The sequence below is a fragment of the Chiloscyllium punctatum genome, chromosome 28 (assembly GCF_047496795.1).
Source record: "Chiloscyllium punctatum isolate Juve2018m chromosome 28, sChiPun1.3, whole genome shotgun sequence".
NCBI lineage: Eukaryota > Metazoa > Chordata > Chondrichthyes > Orectolobiformes > Hemiscylliidae > Chiloscyllium > Chiloscyllium punctatum.
In genome coordinates this window covers 36,816,595-36,836,232 of record NC_092766.1, presented here as the reverse complement: position 1 = coordinate 36,836,232, position 19,638 = coordinate 36,816,595, and the positions used below count along the sequence as shown (strand labels likewise).

At 40.5% G+C, this 19,638-nt stretch overlaps 1 pseudogene; it reads right to left on the bottom strand.

The window, feature by feature from the left end:
* Positions 1-1,619: 1,619 nt before the first annotated feature.
* On the bottom strand, positions 1,620-19,392 carry LOC140453846 (Ig heavy chain C region-like; annotated as a pseudogene).
* Between the last annotated feature and the right edge of the window lie 246 nt (positions 19,393-19,638).

Here is a 19,638-nt window from a genome sequence, read left to right as displayed (position 1 = left end):
TGGTGTATAAATAACTAATTCAGCTGCCCCTGTCATCGTAAATTTGTGATTCTGAAAATGGGAAAATAATGATATTAATAATTATCTCTGTGCGCTTACGTGGCTGTGTGAGTTGACATGTGGGAGGACATATTTCAAAATTTGTATCTGTGTGTTCACGCGTGTATGTCTGTACGCATTTTGCTGTATGAATGTATATGTATTCATGCCCATTTGTGTGTTACCGTGTGTCGATGTTTCTCATGGTTATGTGTGAGTACCCCTGTTCATTTGTGCAAATGATTTTCATTTGGTGTATGTAAGTTTTTGTATGAGCATAGGTGAGTGTTCAAGTACCACTTGCCATGTGTGGCTCTGTGCGAGTATGCGTGTGTGACATAGTATCTATATGCACATTTGAGTGTGCACATAAATATTTGTCTTTAGGTGAGAGCCCGTACATGTGTCATTACGTGTGTATTTGCGATCATCTCTCTGTATCTGTTCTTATGCCAGACTGCAATTTTTGTTATGCTAATTTATTGTTCTTATTTTAATGGATTGCCCATAATTAGACTTGACCTTGGTGTTGTAGGAAACATTTCCCATCGTCGTGGCGAGATAAGCGTTTTATGAGCAACTCTTCTGTTGCAGTGATAGAATTTCTGTCTCTGAGAGAAAAGGCGTGAGTTCAAATCCCCACTGATAACATTTCTGAATATGTTTATGAGAAAATGTCTACTTGTGTACTGTATGTGAAACAAAATGATATCAGGTATTCGAATACCAGAATTGATCCCATGTGCTCCAGAAAACTGAGACAAAACTATGGAATTCTAACCCGGACGATGCAAGCACCAGTTTTGGATTATGGGAATCAATGTTAATCATTTGTTAACAGAGCCAAGCGTGTCCAACATGCTTCAAAGGTATTATTTTGCAAGGAAATTTTAAATCTTTGGACAGTAAGCAAGAAGCTGACTGTTCCTGTTAGTAACTGGGTAACATTACAGAGGACATCTACCATGAAATCTCTGCACAGGTCGCAAGAGGACAGATCATTCAACATTCCCCTCCCCTCTGCTCCACGACAACTTATCTGTCGATTCATTTTAGTATGAAAGTGAAGATACATTCTGTCAACTCATGCGCTGGTGCAAGATCCCTGGAAGTTCCCCAGAAACAAAGGTTACATTCAAACTGCTCTGCACTGTTTACGATTGGTATGTTCCAATCAAATTTAATTTTAATGTGTCTTAAATTTACATTTCCAATTGCTGCAATGTGGCAGTTGAAAACTGACCTGAATTTTATAAGAATGTCCAATCGGGGGAATCAAGAACACCAAGTTCAAAACCCGTGCTCTACCCTTGACATAAAATGGACATTGTCAGATTTTGTCACAGAGGGATTTAGGATGGATAAGGTACTTGGCGGAATCCTGCAATGAGTGAGCTTTACTCTGTCTCTGACCCAGGGTGTATCTGAGCAGAGAACATTAACTGCACAAGACACTCATCCTAGACCTGTTCATAATCCACTTTAACTACACAGATGCAATGTAAGTCAGAGTGAGAAACAACTAACTCAGTATTTAACTCACAACTGGAGGAAAAAAAAGCTTTATTACTTTTGTTGAATTATTAAATGCAACTTTGAGATTTTTATTGACATGAATTAACAGTGTCCATCAGTGCAAGTGAAATGTTTACGAAACTCAGTTTACCGCTGGATTTATCGACTGTTCTGTTGATGATCTTCAATGGAATCGCTTCATGTCCCACCACAAAGGAGTAAGAAGCACCGCTGGCCCACTCCTCCGTTGTAATGGGTAACAGGCTGTACATGAAGAAGGAGGTGTTGTCGCTCTCGGCCATCACCTCGGTGTTCTTGTAGTTACTGGGATTCACCGGCTTGTCATTGTTTGTCCACTTGACGAAGATCTCTCGGGGGGAGAAACCTCTCACTAAACAGGTGAGGGAGAGAAACCTCTGAGCGGAGATTTCTTCTGTTGGTGGCAGGAGGACTGACACTGATGGCTCCAGCGGATTAATCACGGCAGAATATTTGAGACAAATATAAATCAACCAAAAAATCCTGAACCAATATCACAATTTCACTAAATATTAAAATACGCCATGTTTAATTTGGGATTTGGTCACTTCCGTTTACTAAAGGAGCAGAATGGTACACATTCTGTCCAGTTAAAAAAGTAAAGTTTAATGTGAAAGTTGCCTCCATGTTTCCAGCCCACAACAAGGACATTCTGTCCAACTGTCATTGCTGATGGTGACATCAAAACCCTGGCTTCTTCCCACCTTATCTGACTTAATCAGAATACAATATCCTTTTGTCCATCTTTTTCTTAAGCAGCTACCTAGCTATCCTGCCTTCAGATGCATCATTAATGCTCCCAACAGTGTTTGTTCATGACCAATCAAAGCCTGCCATTGATGTAACTGGATCTGGATTACACATGGGATCCTTTGTGCATTAATTTCACCGCTCTCCTTTCTCCTTGTGGATGGAGTCTCTCAGTGGAGTCGGTAGATTCTGATGGTACACCACACATTCAAAAGTAAAGCCACTCAGCCAGGCTTCAGTAGAAATGTCTAATTTGCTGATCACGCTGTCGGGATTCTGTCCAGGCTGGTCAGCAATCTCTGATCTCAGATGCTTCTTTTCTTGTTTCCAGGTCACGTTGACTCCAGAAGGAAGATTGGACACAACGCAGGTTAACGTCACCGTCGCCTCCAGTAAGACTTGTTCTAATGGCGGTGGGAGGATATTAATGGTGTTCGGCTGGCACTAGGTATCTTCTATGAAACAAATATCAAAGTCAATGAAAAATGCCCCTTTCTGATACAAACAGCCAATCTTCAGATTACCTCTTCACAGGGTGAAGATACCACCTTCAAAATGGCAACTCCAACTATTGCTGGAACGATAAAAAGTAAAATCATCGAAGATGCCATCATGTGACCCATGGAATGACCTTTCTTTCAGAGTTTGTCTCTCACTTAACACCATCTATTGATACTTGTGACAAGAGTAATCTGAATACAATCAGTTCTTTTCCATGTTCATAACCCTTATGTGCAAATGCTGCTGGTCACGCTGACTGCCAAATCACATCCTAAACTTTGGACAAATTATAATAAATAATAATTATTCTCTTTGCAGAGATCTAAAGTGATACAGGAGCGGTGAACAGCCATGTAAATTCAGTTCATTATATTTAATGATCAAAATTACTTTGCGATATTGGTGTGATGTCATTCTCTAATTTATGTCATTGTTCCTCGTGGGCTGTGTTTGGAGTAGATCTGAAAACAAGACATTGAGTACAGCATTGGATATCGAGAAGGACACCCATCTCCTTAAGTCTTTCCCTCCATTCAGTTAGTTCATGACTGGTCTGTACTTTCACTTTATTAACCAAGCTGCATTTTTTAATTTCTTCATAGAGCCGGGGAGAAAAAAAAAACAAACAAAAGCGTATTAAATTAATCTACAAACGCGATGGAAATGTACACTAGTTTTATAGACATCCACTACTCACGATGTAAACATCGCCACCCCAAACCAGGCTAAATCAGCCTGTACTGGATTAGTGGTGCTGGAAGAGCACAGCAGTTCAGGCAGCATCCAACGAGCAGCGAAATCGACGTTTCGGGCAAAAGCCCTTCATCAGGAATAAAGGCAGTGAGCCTGAAGCATGGAGCCTGTCTCGAGTTCTTAGCTCATTCATCCCTATTGTAGCGTTCTTACCAGAATTTACTCTCCTGCCTCATCCAATAATTACAGAGAGCACCTTAAAGAAGCTCAGTGAGATCACGTTTATCCCAGTTCATCAAATGTGATGCCCACTTGGTCTGTGGCCTGATCCCATAAGTGAAGTTAAAGAGCTCAGTACCAGATAAAAATCAATGTCGTACAGTGTCCAAGGCCAACAGGTCATTCCTGAGCAGGGAATGAAGCGTTGAACGCATTTTGATTTATTTTCAAGTAAGGGTCACTGCATATTTTAACCGCATCATTTTAAGACCACAACATCATAAGATGGGGGATCAGAATAAGGCTGTTCGACCAATCCAGAGTTTAGATCAGAATGATGCTGGAAAAGCACAGCAGGTCAGGCAGCATCCGACGAGCAGGAAAATCGACGTTTCGGGCTAAAGCCATTCTCCTGTCTTCTCCCCATACTAAACAAGAGCCGATCTATCTCTGGCTCGAATACACACAATGGACTGACCTCCAAAGCCCTCTGCAGCAACAAGTTCCACAGCCTCATCACCCTCTGGCTGAAGAAATTCCTCCACATCTCAGTTCTAAACGGTGCCCCTTTGACCCTGAGACTGTGCCCTTGGGTCCGAGTCTTGCCTACCAGTCAAAACATCTATTCCACATTCACTCGACCTCAGTCTCTTAGTATTTTCTATGTTTCAATCAGATATCTCTCCAATATCTCCACTCCACCCCCAAACTTATCCTTGAAGCGGCTATCAGGCAAGGATTCAGCACTCTGAATGCCTGTCCCAGTATGGTCAGGCAACAAACTATTTAACAAAGCTCACTGTCTATATACCTAACTTCAACAGAGAGGAAACATGCTTTTCTGACTTGCCAAAATGTTGAATTATGAGCAATGCTAATGTAACACTCAAACTGAAATGAGATACGTGGCATGTGGGAAATAAGAAGCTGTACCATGCTGTTTATTATGCCTGATAAATTAGTGTGTTTGATTCACATCAGAGTTCAGAGTGATTTGTAGCTCTCTCAGTGTGTGTCTCTTACCCTGGAGTGCGGTGATGTTTTTACTTTGAATGTTCCCTCCATGAGAGACTTGGCAGGTATAAACTGCGCTGTTGAACCATTCACCATAAGGGACCATTAGCCGACTCGTCACCGAGAAGTTCCCGTTCGCCTCAAACACGGGAGACGTGAAGAAGCCAGAATCCAAGGGTTGGCCATTCTTCAACGAACTCACGGAGATTGACTTCGGATGGAAATCGATTATTGAACAGACGACGGTTGCAAACTTGCTGCTTGCGATTTCTTCACTGGAGCTGACAGTTAGAAGGGTTGGTGGGAGAATACCTAGATCATTAGGAAACACATCGCATAAATTATGTGACGAATTTCAGAACAAATACAATCAGTTCTCATATATCAAGGTTTCTTGTGGTTAATGGATACAAGAATCATAATTGTGCAGAGTGCTGGAGAAGCTGGGATCCACACAGAAAGATCAGCAGGACAATGTGAAAGGCTAATATTATAGGACACAGCAAGGGAGTCAAGGAGGCATAGAAACTATAGGCCAGTAACACCAGAAGGGAGACAGCAACGTTCGATGGTATTCATTTTAATGACAGAGTCTGATGAACAAGGCAGATGAATTGCCGGCATAAATGAGGAAATGATGCGGTTGCTATCACGGAGACATACTGAGAGCCGGGCAGGAGTGACTATTCAATATTCTAGGATTTAGTGCCTCCAGGCGAGACAGGGAAAGATGGAAAAGGATGGGGGCGGGGGTGTGGGGTACAGAATGTTGCTTCTGTCCCAATTCTGACAAAAGTATTTTAAGCTGTAAAGAGAAATGAAATCATGGATACCTCCTCGAACCAAGGCAAATGGATAGTACTTCTAAACCAAAATAGGGCAAACATAACTATAGGGAGAGCACGATAGACCTTACTATAGGTCCAAAAGACCAAGTGCACATACATGGGCAAATTTCAGAGAAATGTAAATTAAATAGGGGAATGAGAAAAGAGGTTTTGAACTTCCTCAGCACAGGGTTGGATATTCATTTTGTCAAAAATTTAGAAGGAGCAGAATTCTGAAAATGCCCCCAGGAGAATATTTTAGCAAAGTGTGTGTTTAATACAGAGAATTTCAATCCAGACCTTGCAAGAAAGGGGTGAATCTGAACTTAACTTTAGGGAATGAAGTCGACCCAGTGGGTAAAACCTCAATGGTGGAACACTTTGCAGACAGTGATCGTAAATCAGTTGGATTTCAGATTGTACTGCAAAGGAATAGAAATTGGCCCAAAGTTCTGAAAAGGGGAAGGACAATTTTAGTAAGATCAGGTAATGACTTGACCAGAGTGGACTGGACGCTGACATTTTTTGGTAAATCTGAGTCAGAGCAGTGTGACACATTTAAGAAAGAGATAGGAAAATCACAGGGAGGACATTTCCCAGGAAGCCACTGCGTGGGACCAAGAATGCAGCGGGCTCTGGACACCAAAGGGCATGGAGGGTGAGATAAAGAGAAAAAAAGGAGGCTTCCGGTCTATACTGAAATCTCAAAACAATTGAAATTATTATCGAGTACAGAACGTGCAAGGGGGAGTTTGAAAGACAAAGGAATTAGAAGAGCAAAAGGGACCATGAGAAAATAATAGCAGTCAAAACAAAGGAAAATATTTTTAAAAGTTACAGTCTCATTCATAATAAAAGAATTATTCGGGAACAGTAAAGCTCATTAAGTGTTATTATTGGAGTGGAGCTGGAGTATTAGGGTGTTGTCAAAACGAATGTGTTGTGTCAGTGTTCACTGGTAAGAGGGACAATGTGGGGACAGAAATCATGGAGGGGTGTTGGGATGTACTTTCAGAAATTAGGACACATGACGTGATGTTCTGTGTTGTCTTGCTGAATGAAAAGTGGTTATATTTCCAGGGCAGATGAAATGGTTTCCTTGGCTTTTCTCTTACATACCAACGATTAAGACTCAAATTTAGGAGGATTAACCAGTGAAATCACAGATAAAATGAAAACTGTCATGTTGGTAAGTCATGAGCATCATAGCTTTAGATTGCAGGAGGATTTAAAAGGGTTGGTTGTATGTAAAGAGAAGTTGCAAATGCAAATTATTCCGGATATATGTAAGGTGATGTAATTCGGCAGAAGAATCTGTGAGGTATGACGTTTTGAATGGTGGAACCCTGGAAAGGCCTGAGGATCTTTGGTGCATGTACCCACCGATCCCCTGTAGTTCTGTGTCGTCTTAACAAAGAGGCTAAGAAGGTCAGAGGATATTTTCTTTTCTGAGCCGAGACATTGACAATGAAGAGTAGGGAGATGATACTGGAACTTAATAGAACACTGGTTCGGCCATACTGAAGCGTTGTGTGCATGTTATCGAAGGAATGAGATTACACTGAAGGCAGTATTGATGAGATTTGCCAGGATCTTGCCGGGGTTAGAGGGTTTTAGTTATGAAACTAGTTTAGATAGACAGGAGTTTACCTTGGAGCAGAGGAGAATTAGGGAGAAGATTATCATGATGTCTAGAATTATTTTAGGCATAGACAGGGTCAACTGGATGGAACCTTTCCCCTTGACGGATTGATCAATGCCTCAGGGGCACAGGATGAAGGTAAGGCCAGGAGGTTCCAAGTGGATCTCAGGGGAAAACAAAATCAAACCGAGGGTGGAGTTAGCCTGGAGCTCAGCACCTATAAGTCATGTAGAGACTGAGCCACTCTAAATAAGTATGAGGTATTGAGATGCATCCTTGCAAAGGCAAGTCACACAAAGCAATGGATCATGTGCTGGCACATGAGACTGGAATAGTTAGGTGGCTGTTATTGATAGGCGTGGACTGGATGGATCAAAGGGCCTTTTTCTTGTGCTCTTTCAGGTGATTCTGTGAAAACGGTTATAAATAATGCCTTCTTCATATTAATCCAGTTGCTCTGTTTATCTCAGTTCCCACAACACGTACCTGGACATGGCATTTCTTTGTTCTTGTGTGACCCGCTGTGTTGAACCTCACAGTAGATTTTGCTGGGGCAATCTGACGCTGACCCGGGCAGGGTTAACTGGTTGCTCAGGGTGGAGGTTCCTTTCTTGTTTCTCACTGATGGGTAAGTCTTAAATCCAGTCGTGATTAGCTCCCCACCGTTCTTCCTGGTTACCTTGGTGACGTTAGGGGAATAGTCCATCACCAAACAACCAAAGGTCGCAGAACCTGTGTCATGCTCCTGACAGGAGGAGACCAGGCCATAAAGCATGGGGGGGAGACGGTGTCTCTACAATAGAATGACCAATTGAGCAAGTTAGTTGCTGTTCATTTGACTTTATCAGTTACTCAAATGTATCCTCAGCTGTAAACGTTTGCCAGTATGCTCCCGCTGAAGTCTACAGCATAACTGGAGTTTATTTTTGTTTCCTACCAGTTACTGATTATGATCATTGGTTTCCTCTTCTTGACAATTACGGTATAATTTAGGAAGAAAAACTTCCAGATCCCACCCCAGTAACTGTTTGAAGATCTCACCAACTGACACTTTCACTGGATTGCTGTGAAGAGCAGAGAGGTTTCACAAAATACAAACCAAGAAAATGCAGGTTCATCGAAATTCTACAGTGTGTGCAAACAGGCCATTTGGCCCAACAAGTCCACACCCACCCTCTGAAAAGTAACCCGTCCAGACCTATTCCCCAACCCTATTATGCGACAGTTAACCCTGACTAATGCACCTTACCTCCCAAATCACTGAACACAACATTTGCAATTCCCCCAGCTTGCGCAACTTTGGACTGTGGGAGGAAACGCACACAGACATGGGGAGAAATTGCCAACTCCACACAGATAGTCACCCGAGGCTGGAATGGAACCCGAGTCCCTCGCACTGTGAGGCAGCAGCGCTAACCATGGAACCAGTGTGCTGCCCCAACATGTACCATGCTGCTGGAAATACCCAACAGCTGGCAGTACCCCCGGAGAGAAATCAGAGTGAATCATAGAACATAGAACATTACAGCGCAGTACAGGCCCTTCGGCCCTCGATGTTGCGCTGCCCTGTCATTCTAATCTGAAGCCCATCCCACTACACTCTTCCATGTACGTCGATATGCCTCGGTGAAATCAATGACTACAGATGCTGGAAACCAGATTCTGGATTAGTGGTGCTGGAAGAGAATAGCAGTTCAGGCAGCATCCAAGCCTGTCCAATGATGACTTAAACTTGGCGAATCTACTACCGTGGCAGCAAAGCATTCCATACCCTTACTACTCAATGAGTGAAGAAACAGCCTATGATATCTGTCTTACACCTATCTCCCCTCACTTTAAAGTTGTGTCCCCTCGTGTTTGCCGTCCCCATACTTGGAAAAGGTCCAGTGATCCTTCCTCACTTATCAATGCAAGGCAGAATGTTCTCTCTGGGAGGAAGGTCACTGCAGCAGCAGCACAGGCAGGAGCTGAGCACTGGGACTGGGAGGAGGGCTGTCACGGCTGAACTCATGCCAATTGTCTGGAAGTTGAAACATCTAATTTACAATTATCTGAATTCTGGAGGCCTCTGAAAAATGGAGGGCCATTAAGGTTCAGAGACTTTGGAGTGTTACAGCTGAGTATTGACGTAAATATGATTTGAGAAATGATCTAGTAATCTTTAACTTTAATAACTATCAAATTGACACGCAGTTCACCACCAAATCTCATCTTTCAGACTAATCACTGCACTTACTCTGTCTAGACCTAAATTTCCACTCACATTGACAAACCCTACCCTGCTATACACCCATTCATGCCCAGAACACACAACACCTATCACACCCAACAAATCCAAGGCAATCCATATTGACAGAGTAGCTGAGCACAGAGATCTCGGTGTCCATGTACATAGATCCCTAAAAATTGCCAGCCAGTTTGATAGAGTTGTTTAGAAGGCATACTTTGTGTTGGCTTTCATCGATAGAGGGACTAAGTTTCAGAACCACGAGGTTAGGCTGCAGCTGTATAAAACTCTGGTGTGGCCGCACTTGGGAGTATTTTGTACTGTTCTGGTCACCACATTATAGAAAGAATGTGGAAGCTTTGGAAGAGTTCAAAGGAGGTTTACCAGGATGTTGTTTGATATGGAGGGAAGGTTTAATGAGGAAAGGATGAGGGTCTTGAGGCTGTTTTTGTTTGAGAGAAGAAGGTTGAGAGGTGACTTAATTGAGACATAAAAGATAAACAGAGGGTGGACAGTGAAAGTATTTTTCCTAGAATAGTGATGGCTGGCAGGAGAGGACATAGATGACCGATGTCAGAGGTTGTTTCTTTACTCAGAGAGTAGTAGGGCCATGGAAACCACTGCCTGCAACAATAGTACACTCGCCAACTTTAAAGGCATTTAAAAGGTCACTGGATAAATATATGGATGAAAATGGAATAGTGTAGTATAGACAGGCTTCAGATTGGTTCCACACGTCAGCGCAACATTGAGGGCTGAAGGGCCTGTACTGCACTGTAATGTTCTCGATTCTACCTTCCAGATGGACATATGATCTCAATTCCTTTCACTCATTTACACTCCTGCCGCCCTGTACCTGGCCCATGGTGAATCTGGCCCTGACTGGACCTGGCACCATCATTTTCACAACCTCTGACAAAAGCCCACTACCCAAGACATGACCTCAGCCCTTGATCACTGACCTCTCATCTTACCCAAGACAACCTGTGCACATTGCATCCTAGCTCCTTTCACATCTATGTTTTACAAACTACCAATTTGCCAGACTCCGAGCTTTGCATTTTGACAACAAGTCCACCTCTCACTTCATGACAGTGACCTTTCACCCCCGAAACATCCTGGCACTCTGCCCACCTCTCTACACTAACCAGCCTGGCATTCTGCCCACCTCTCCATAAACCTGCCTGGCAAAGACAGACCTCCTGCATTTCAGCTCAAACTACCCCTCACCTACCAAGCGCAATTCGAACAAATTATCCTGTGACCATTACCATTTACCTTGATGCCACCTTGCCAGACAGAGTGCATGCAAGCTTACCCAGCAGCCAGCCAGCACCTCACAGCCTACCAGACTAAATGCTCCCACCTGCCCAATCTAGCCCCTCACTTGCTCACCACCTTCCAACTTTGAGCCTACTCCAACATAAAGTCAGAGAGTCATAAAGTCGTACAGCACAGAAACAGTTCCTTTGGTCCAGTTCATCCATGCTGACCAGAGTTCCCAAATTAAACTAATTCCACTTGCCTGCCTTTGGCCCATATCCATCCAGACCTATCCAGTTCCTGTAGCAGTTCAAATGTCTTCTAAATATTGGACCTATCTCTGCATTTACCACTACCTCTGGCAGTTCATTCCAATGTTTTGGACAGTTATAACGTGAAGCCCTAACTCCTGCACTCAGTACTCTGACCAATGAAGGTCCACCTTCAACACACTAGGTACTTGAGACAACGCTTTCAAGAATCTATGAGTCTGAACCCTCAGGGCCCTGTGTTCAACCTCACTACCCAGTGCCCTACCATTAACTCTGTAAGTTGTGACTTGATTTATCTTCTCAAAAAGCAACATGTCGTATTCATTTAAATTAAACTCCATCGGCCACTTTTCAGTCCATTGGCCCAGCTGATCAAGATCTCATTGTACGTTTAGATAACTTTCACTGCCAATTATACCACCAATTTTGGCATTACATGAAAACTTACAAACCTACAAACCATGTCCCTTTCAATGTTTTCATGACTTTCAACCAATTTCAACCAAGCCTGTTTCCCTTTCTCCCACATATCTGGAGCATTTTTTTAAGGATTGAAGGAATCTATCTCCTTATTGAAATCATTTAATGTTTTGTCCTCAATCAATTTCTGTGGTGGAGAATTCCAAAGGTTCATCAGTCTTTTGCTGTAGAGTAAATAATCAGGTTCAATGTTATCGCTGTGTTGGGAAGATTGGTGAGCAGCAAGATTAATGATGATCCCATGAATGGAATAGCCTTCTCGAGGGGCCGAGGTGCCTTTTTCAGCTTCCATTTTGCATGCTGACATGTCCCTTCGGCAGCATGTTCCAAAAATGTGATCCTTGAGGATAAGGGCGCACATGCATGTAAATGCTTCTCCTGAAATCTTTCCTCCAAATTAGACTTCAACTTGACTCTCAACTATTTCTCTGCCCGTTTCCTCTTCCTCAATCACAGCCATGGGACTCACTTCCTAACAGCGCTGTGAATGTGCTAATACCACAAAAACTTCAGCAATTCAAATAAACTGATGATAACTGGTTTCTCAAGACAATGTAAAAAGTCTGACAATTCCACACGTGTCTGGAGATTCAAACAACCACTGGAAGAATTGTTAATTATTTGTGGTACTTGCGTGTCTACACAAGATGACATGGTTTCCTTTTGTGTGAGTTGACTGTGTTTTGTCTGAATGAACAGAGCTATTTCTTAATCATATAATAGGAATCAAGCATCCCTCATTTTTAGCAAGGCTATCACACATTATATTTCTTTATTCCAGGGAAGTATAGTGTTAAATTAATGAAATATGATGATTGGGATGTTTCAATTGGAAATTGTCAGAGATTTAAAGTTTACTTTCATGAACAATTAATTCCAGCCTCATTGTGTCACAGTACTCACAGGAATATCTTTCAGAAATGGTGTCTCCCTTTGTTATGGGCAGTCAAATCAGTAAATCTGGGATAGTTTTTGCTTGTTAATCAAAGGTGTTAAAGAGTTTTAGCCAAAGGTAGACCAGTGCATTTAGCTCACAAATCCTCCATGATCTAAGTAAGTGTTGGAACAGCTCGAGGGGCTTAGTGCCCTCCTCTTGCTCCTATCATTGTGTCGTTCATTAAGCTAGCACTGGCGGTGAACACTTTTTATTAAAATATTTCAACAAATTAATTGTTTCACACATGCTTTAAAAAAAAATTCTGTTGATTATTTGGAACGGGATCATTGACATTCTCTATTTGAGTGATCAAAATAACTTCAACCCAATTACAGCAGCCACTGCACTCTCGAGTGTGTTGTCACTTCATAATAGTTTCTTGTGAAATTACAGCTCGAGATCAGGGCGCTCAAATTCAATGATTCTCTGATATTTAATATCTCTGAACATTCGCAATTTGTTCAAATGCATCTTTTCTCTGAAGAACGTGTTTCATCGAACAGAACTTGTCTCAATGAAACAACAAACTTTAAATGCGAGAAAACCAAAACAAAAGACAGAAATTTCTGAAGAAACTCAGAATGTCTAGCAGCTCCTGTGGAGAGAAGGCAAGGTTAACCTTTCCCACCCAGAGAACCCCCCCCCCCCCCCCACTTTACCAAATTGCTTTCATGTTTTTGACACAAGAGCTCAACCTGTTAAGATAAACAGTGATTTACGTTGGCTTGACTCCTGTTGGAAAAAGAATTCTTACCAGAGGTACTGGATGGTCTGAGATAGCAATTGAAGATCAACTGAAAAACTATGTCCATCTGCTGCAAGTGTTGGATTCAGCGGAACCCCCACCGTACTGAATAATCAAATTCAGCGACAGTACTGGTTTAATATAAAGTAAAACAGCCTAGGCATAATCTCATCAAATATGCTTCGAAAATGATTCATTCTGGTTTAGTTATAAATGATATTGTTAGAACAGCAAGTCAAAAGCTGGGATTTCTTTGAGCACTTACTCCATTAACCCCATCTAGTGATGACCAAAAGCTTGTGAACAAATATTGATCTGGAGAAAGCTGCAAAACACCAAATTTCTGTTTAATATCTAAGAGACACAAGTCAGGACAGCAATTGAATAGATTTCACTGGCCTCTGTGACTGGAATTCCAACAAACACCCAAACATCTCAATCTAATTTCTTGCACTGAAGTAACCTGATAAGAGATTGTGTTACATACCTCTCTAACAGGTTGTAAGTGAACACAGGCCACATGGCACAGAATCAGGGACCTTACGACAACATCACAACAGACCTGAACACAATGAGCTCGACACTATCACGGAGAACACAGCCCACCTGTTTTGACAGTACATAAACCATGTTAGTCATTAACACTTTCCAACAACCAGGGATTGTTCCAGAATGTTTGTACAATGAAAGTATCATTTCAACATTTATCCAAGAATTCTTTGACAGCAGCTCTGAATTGCTGAAACTCTATGGGAACGACAGAGGAAGATGCAAAAAATTTCTGATTCTACATTGTGCCACGAAACATGTCCTGCATAACTGAGGCACAAAGAAAATATGCAGCATATTTCCTTCTGCCTCGCTCAATTAAATATCTTTTGTTGCCAACAACCAATTTCAAAACTCTTGCTATCTGCCTTTTGTTCCTGAAACGTTCGTTCTGAATGGAACAACTTAGTCAGGGCTCTCAATTCTGAGGCACCTAATCGAATATTGTATTTCTGTCTGATAAAAGTGGTTTTGAAGCGCGAGACGAAATTGAACTATCTGAGATTCAGGCATCCGAACTGGACAATTTACAAAAAGTCATTTCCGTTAACAAGTTAGTCAGAGATAGCACTGAAACAAACTGTACAACAGACTTAATCCTAGAGACTAATCATTGCTCAACTCCTCATGTCAAATATATTCACTATAATTGAACAATCATCAGAAGAACTAACCAGTGGATTAATGTGAACGAGAATGTGTTCACAATGAACATAAATAACCACTGAGTTAATAAATTAATAAGTCATTGTATTTAACAAAATTATTGAGGTGGGAAATATCGCCAATTAAAGCACAGATCCAGAGGAAATGGATTATTCTCTAAATTATTTTTTCATATTCTTAAAACGTTCCTTGAACTGTAGAGATTTTGCATGCACTGCATAAAGTCAATACTGCATTCCAGTGTGGAAAGCATTTCAGTTGAAGGAAATAGGGCAAGGTCATTTTCTTGTTAACTGCTTTTAATGAACTAAAATGTTTAAAAAGGTATGAATTGAAAACATCCTTCTGTCTGGAGTTGCCCGCTTTAACAAATGTCTAAGTAAATATTGGCACTGCTGCCTCACAGATCCATGTACCCAGGCTCGGTTCCAGCCTTGGGTGACTGCCTATATGGAGTTTACACAATCTCCCCTGTATCTGTGTGGATTTCCTCCCACAATCCAAAGATGTGCATGTCAGGTGAACTGGTCATGCTATATTGTCCATAGTGTTAGGTATATTAGTCAGGGGTAAATATAGAGTAGAAGAATGGGTGTGGGTGGGTTACTCTTCAGAGGGTTGGTGTGGACTTTTTGGGCCAAATGCATACTGCAGGAAATCTAATCTAAATGATTGTCATACTTAAACTAATGTGAGCAGATTCCGTCTGATCGCTACATTGCAATAAATTGGTCAAGTATAAAAATTAAAATAAATATTACTCTATTTTCAGTGTCTGAATAAACAATGTGCTCTGTTATCGTCTCGGTCACATCTTCTGCAAATTTGTGAACTCTGCATACGTCTGAACACATCGATGTAAAATGAATTCTCTGCATTTGCAGCAAGTACTCCCATGGTTTAAAGAGTAGAGTTCCTACAGTATGGAAACAGGCCATTTGGCCCAACAATTCCACAATTCCACACTGACCATCTGAACAGTAAGTAGCCCACACAGACCCATTCCTCCTAATTTATATTTACCCTGACTAATGCGCCCTAACCTATACATCCCTGGGCACTATGTGCAATTTAGCACAGCCAATCACCTGACCTGCACATCTTTTGGACTGTGGTAGGAAACCAGAACGCCCAAAGGAAACCCACGCAGACACAGGGAGAATGTGCAAACTCCACACAGGCAGTCACTCGAGGACGGAATCGAATTTGGGACCCTGGCGCTGTGAGGCAGCAATGCTAACCACTGAGCCATCATGCTGCCCTGCGAGGTCATGATTAGATTATTTCAATTAATTTGAAAGTTGGCCTTGGTCACATAATTCACTATAGCAGTTGTTTCCGAAAAAATTATTCTTAGTTGATATTTTGTTGTAAAATGTAACTATTTATTTAAAATGCACAGATTGGGAACACCTAAAGCACTGTGCAGATTAAATAATTCAGTTAATGTTTCATTTTAATCCTGCAAATCAAGTTTAATCGGGGACATAACAATGAATTAACTCAAGTTACGTGTGAAACAGATCAAAGCAGTGAAACAGATCTGTTCTTCATAGAATTGAGCAGAATTTCCAAATGGTCTTTGCCAATGATCTTTTCCAGCCAGAAAAATATGTATGTAGTGCACAGCGGAATTTAAAGGTATTTCTTGATCAATTATAACACAGTCATGGCACCTTTGCTCAAGAGCAAGAACTATTAGAACATTAGACTTTTGAAATTCTATTTATATTTCTCTATGACTTGTAAACTGTTTAAAGACAGACCTTGTGATTGACCTAGATAGTGGAGTTCTGAATTTGGATTGTAAAGCATGGATTAGATTAATCCTTAATTATTTATTTTAAGTAAAAATGGCGCCCCAAAGTATCTGTTTTCCTTCATTTCTAAAATCTTTGCAATTTGCCTTTCACTTAATAATAGGCTTTATGAAATTTCAATTCGCATGCTGATTGCATTGAATGAGGAACCTGGAGCGGTTCACTGTCACTAACCGTGTTAACATTGCAAAAACAATGTAGAAACCAGAAACGGTTTCCTAAATGTAACACATTTAATGTTACCCAAGAACAGTCCCTCCGCAACAGATCAACGATCACCAGATCACGACACGGTGTGTTTGCAGCAGAACTAGCTCTGCAAACATTTTCAACAGAACCAAGAACATGATGTAACCTCACAAAAAAAACAAATTGAAGTCTAACAAAGCTGCTCAGAATGAAGCAAGCTAATGATTAAATTGAATAGAAATAACAAGTCATAACAGCAACCTTGTTTGTGAGGGGACTTAACACTTAAAGCTGTAACGTTTCTGGCAACAGTTTAACTTATTTCCAACCTGCACACCCTTCTTGATCATGACAATCCTGTGCAGCACACAGTAGAAAGTTGAAGGCATATATTGATTAATCACTTCATGGTCAAAACAAAATTACTGATTGGACAAATATTACCACATTATAATTTTAAGTTAGTTTCAATTACATAATCTGATCAATTCTGCAGTTTCAGATTTTAGTCCTAAATTTTATTTTGTATAAGGCTACTCAAAACAAAATTCAGTTAGTTTAAAATTAGAACTGAGTTCTTTTTTTAAAAAAAGTCAATGCATTAAAAACTTATTTTCTTTTCATTTCTCATACTTCTGGGTTTCTGCCTTAAGTTGGTTTTCAGACCGTTACAAATGGATGTAATGTTTTCAATCAAGCAGAGAACAATGTGTCATATAAGTTTAACAAATGCAGAAATGATTCATGAAAAACAAAATAACTTCACAAATATTGGTAATGAACAGTAATCCAGAGAGTCAATCTCCTCACCAGACAGAAAACACCAATTACAGAAAGCATGAAAACGCAGATCAATTTCACAAACTGAATAAGAATTCAATCAACTCAATTCAACAGAATCAAGGAAAATAAAATCAGAATCCAATCAACTCAAAACAACAGATTTGAATGAAACATAATCAGAATCCAACCACTTCAATTCAACAGAATCAAATAAAACTATTTGAAAAACCAATCAACACAATTCAACAAAACCAAGTAAATACAAAGTCGGAATCTAATCAACACAGTTCAACCGAATCAACTAAAACAAAGCCAAAATCCAAAAACCTGCTGCGCTTTTCCAGCAACACATTTTCAGCTCTGATCTCCAGCAGCTGCAGTCCTCACTTTCTCATCAAAATCCAATCAACTCAATTCAACAGAATCAAGTAAAACAAACTCAGAATCTTATCAACAGAATGAAATTTCGCACCGCAAGAAAATTCTATGACAGTTTCTAAGCTGCTTGTCACCAACTAATTAACAAAATAAATGAGAAAATATAATCATGGTAAGAACATATATTCAAGAAATGAATAATGATATTTTAGCATATATTAATCATGTTTGGTAATATCTCGAACATCTTTGAATTCTTGCGTTTGTTGTTGATCATAAAACTCACAGTCAGGGTGTCACTGACATTAAACATTATTTATAGCTGACTGATTAAGAGGCATTAGGTGTTTCAAGTAACCCAGCCACACAGAATGCCCATCTGATCAAAATAAAAGAGATACACTGAGCAACTGACTCCATCATCACAATTTTAACTATTTGCTGAGCCTTAACTGAAGTCTATAATCAGTGTGCAGAAAAATCAATCCGAACCAAACCAAACTCAGCACAGAATCTGAGTTTCATTTAATTCAGAAATTAGTCACATGAATAGAAAGTTTTTTTTTAAAGTCACGAAGAAAGTTCAAAGTTCTTACCTGAAGTCACTGTCACCATGGTCCCTTGGCCCCAGTAATCAAGATAGTCACAGTGTTACATTCTCCGGACTGGGTCACACAATAACCAGCTCTGCATAAAACAAATCAAAAATCTATCATCATTTTAAATTTTCAGAACCACAGGCAACAAAACATCACGATAAATCGTCATCACATAATTGCGCTAGTGAATTCTGATCATTCTTGATAAACTTTAATACTGTTTTATCCTTCACAGAGTAACACATGAGCTGATTCTCAAAATCCCCAACTGGTGTATCAATAATTACCCAACACTTTTACAAATTAAATAGTGATACTGGCATTAAACCCCACAGAACTAATACTACACTGCAAGTTAAGGCGGTTTGTAGAAGTAATCACTGACTAGTTTCAAACAATGGAGGCTGAATAGGGTTTTGTATTGATCATAATTGCAGTGTCACTCCAGCTATATCACTATGAGACACGTTGTGTCAAATACTATGACAGACTGTAAACTGTAAAATGCAGATAATTTCTTCACTTCCTACAAAGCAGTGATTCTGACTCCTCTAAAAATGATTTGGTGCATTATTTCAGTTTTTACTATTCATTGTATTTTGAAAGCTTGGAACACTTTTCCAGGTTTAGTCTGCATTTAACTTGACAATCAACACGAAGAAGGTAGGAAAAAAAATATATATTTGTACAAATTAGCACTACTGGACTGCGTTTAAATTGCATCTCACATTATTTCTCGCTCCTGCCATGGTAGAAATCACCAATTTGAGATAAACACTTGTCAGTGGTTATTGTATGAGAATGTCACTGTGTACAACACTGTGACCCACTACAGTATCACAATGATGGAGACCAGTACACTCATTCTCTGTTCTTTACTCTAGGTCTCAATTTTCATTTGAAAGAGCCATTCAGTACTGATCATGTTTAGAATGAATGCCATAGTTGACATAACAATTAGAAGTGTTTTTCTGAGCTGTCAGATATATTAAAATTAACATTTTGTCCGAGCATTTAATTGATGGAAGTGTTAGCAGTACATATGACATGCCTAAAACATTGTCCCATTGTGTCACCAGTTTGCTAGTTTAAATGGTACATTTCCTCTTTGATAGTTTTGTAAGAGGCAGCCTGAGGTCTGCTTCAGATCGCCGTTGGTATAATTGCATTTAAAACTCGTACTGACCGTCAGTTTATGATGGAATTGATAAAATGTTCCCTCGAGCTGTTTTTGAACGGGTCCAGACCTGGTTCCTCTCGCTGTGATCTCTTGCACAGTAATAGATGGCGGTGTCTTCGATCTTCAGGTTCCCCATGTCCAACGTGAAAATGTTGTTTGAAGTGTCTTTGAACCCAATAAATCGATTCCTAATCGCTGGTGCATAGTTACTGTTGGATGAACTATAGTAGTTAAGCAGCCACTCCAGATCCTGTCCGTGAACCTGTTGGACCCAGTACATGTAGTTGCTACTCAGATCGAAGCCGCTGGTT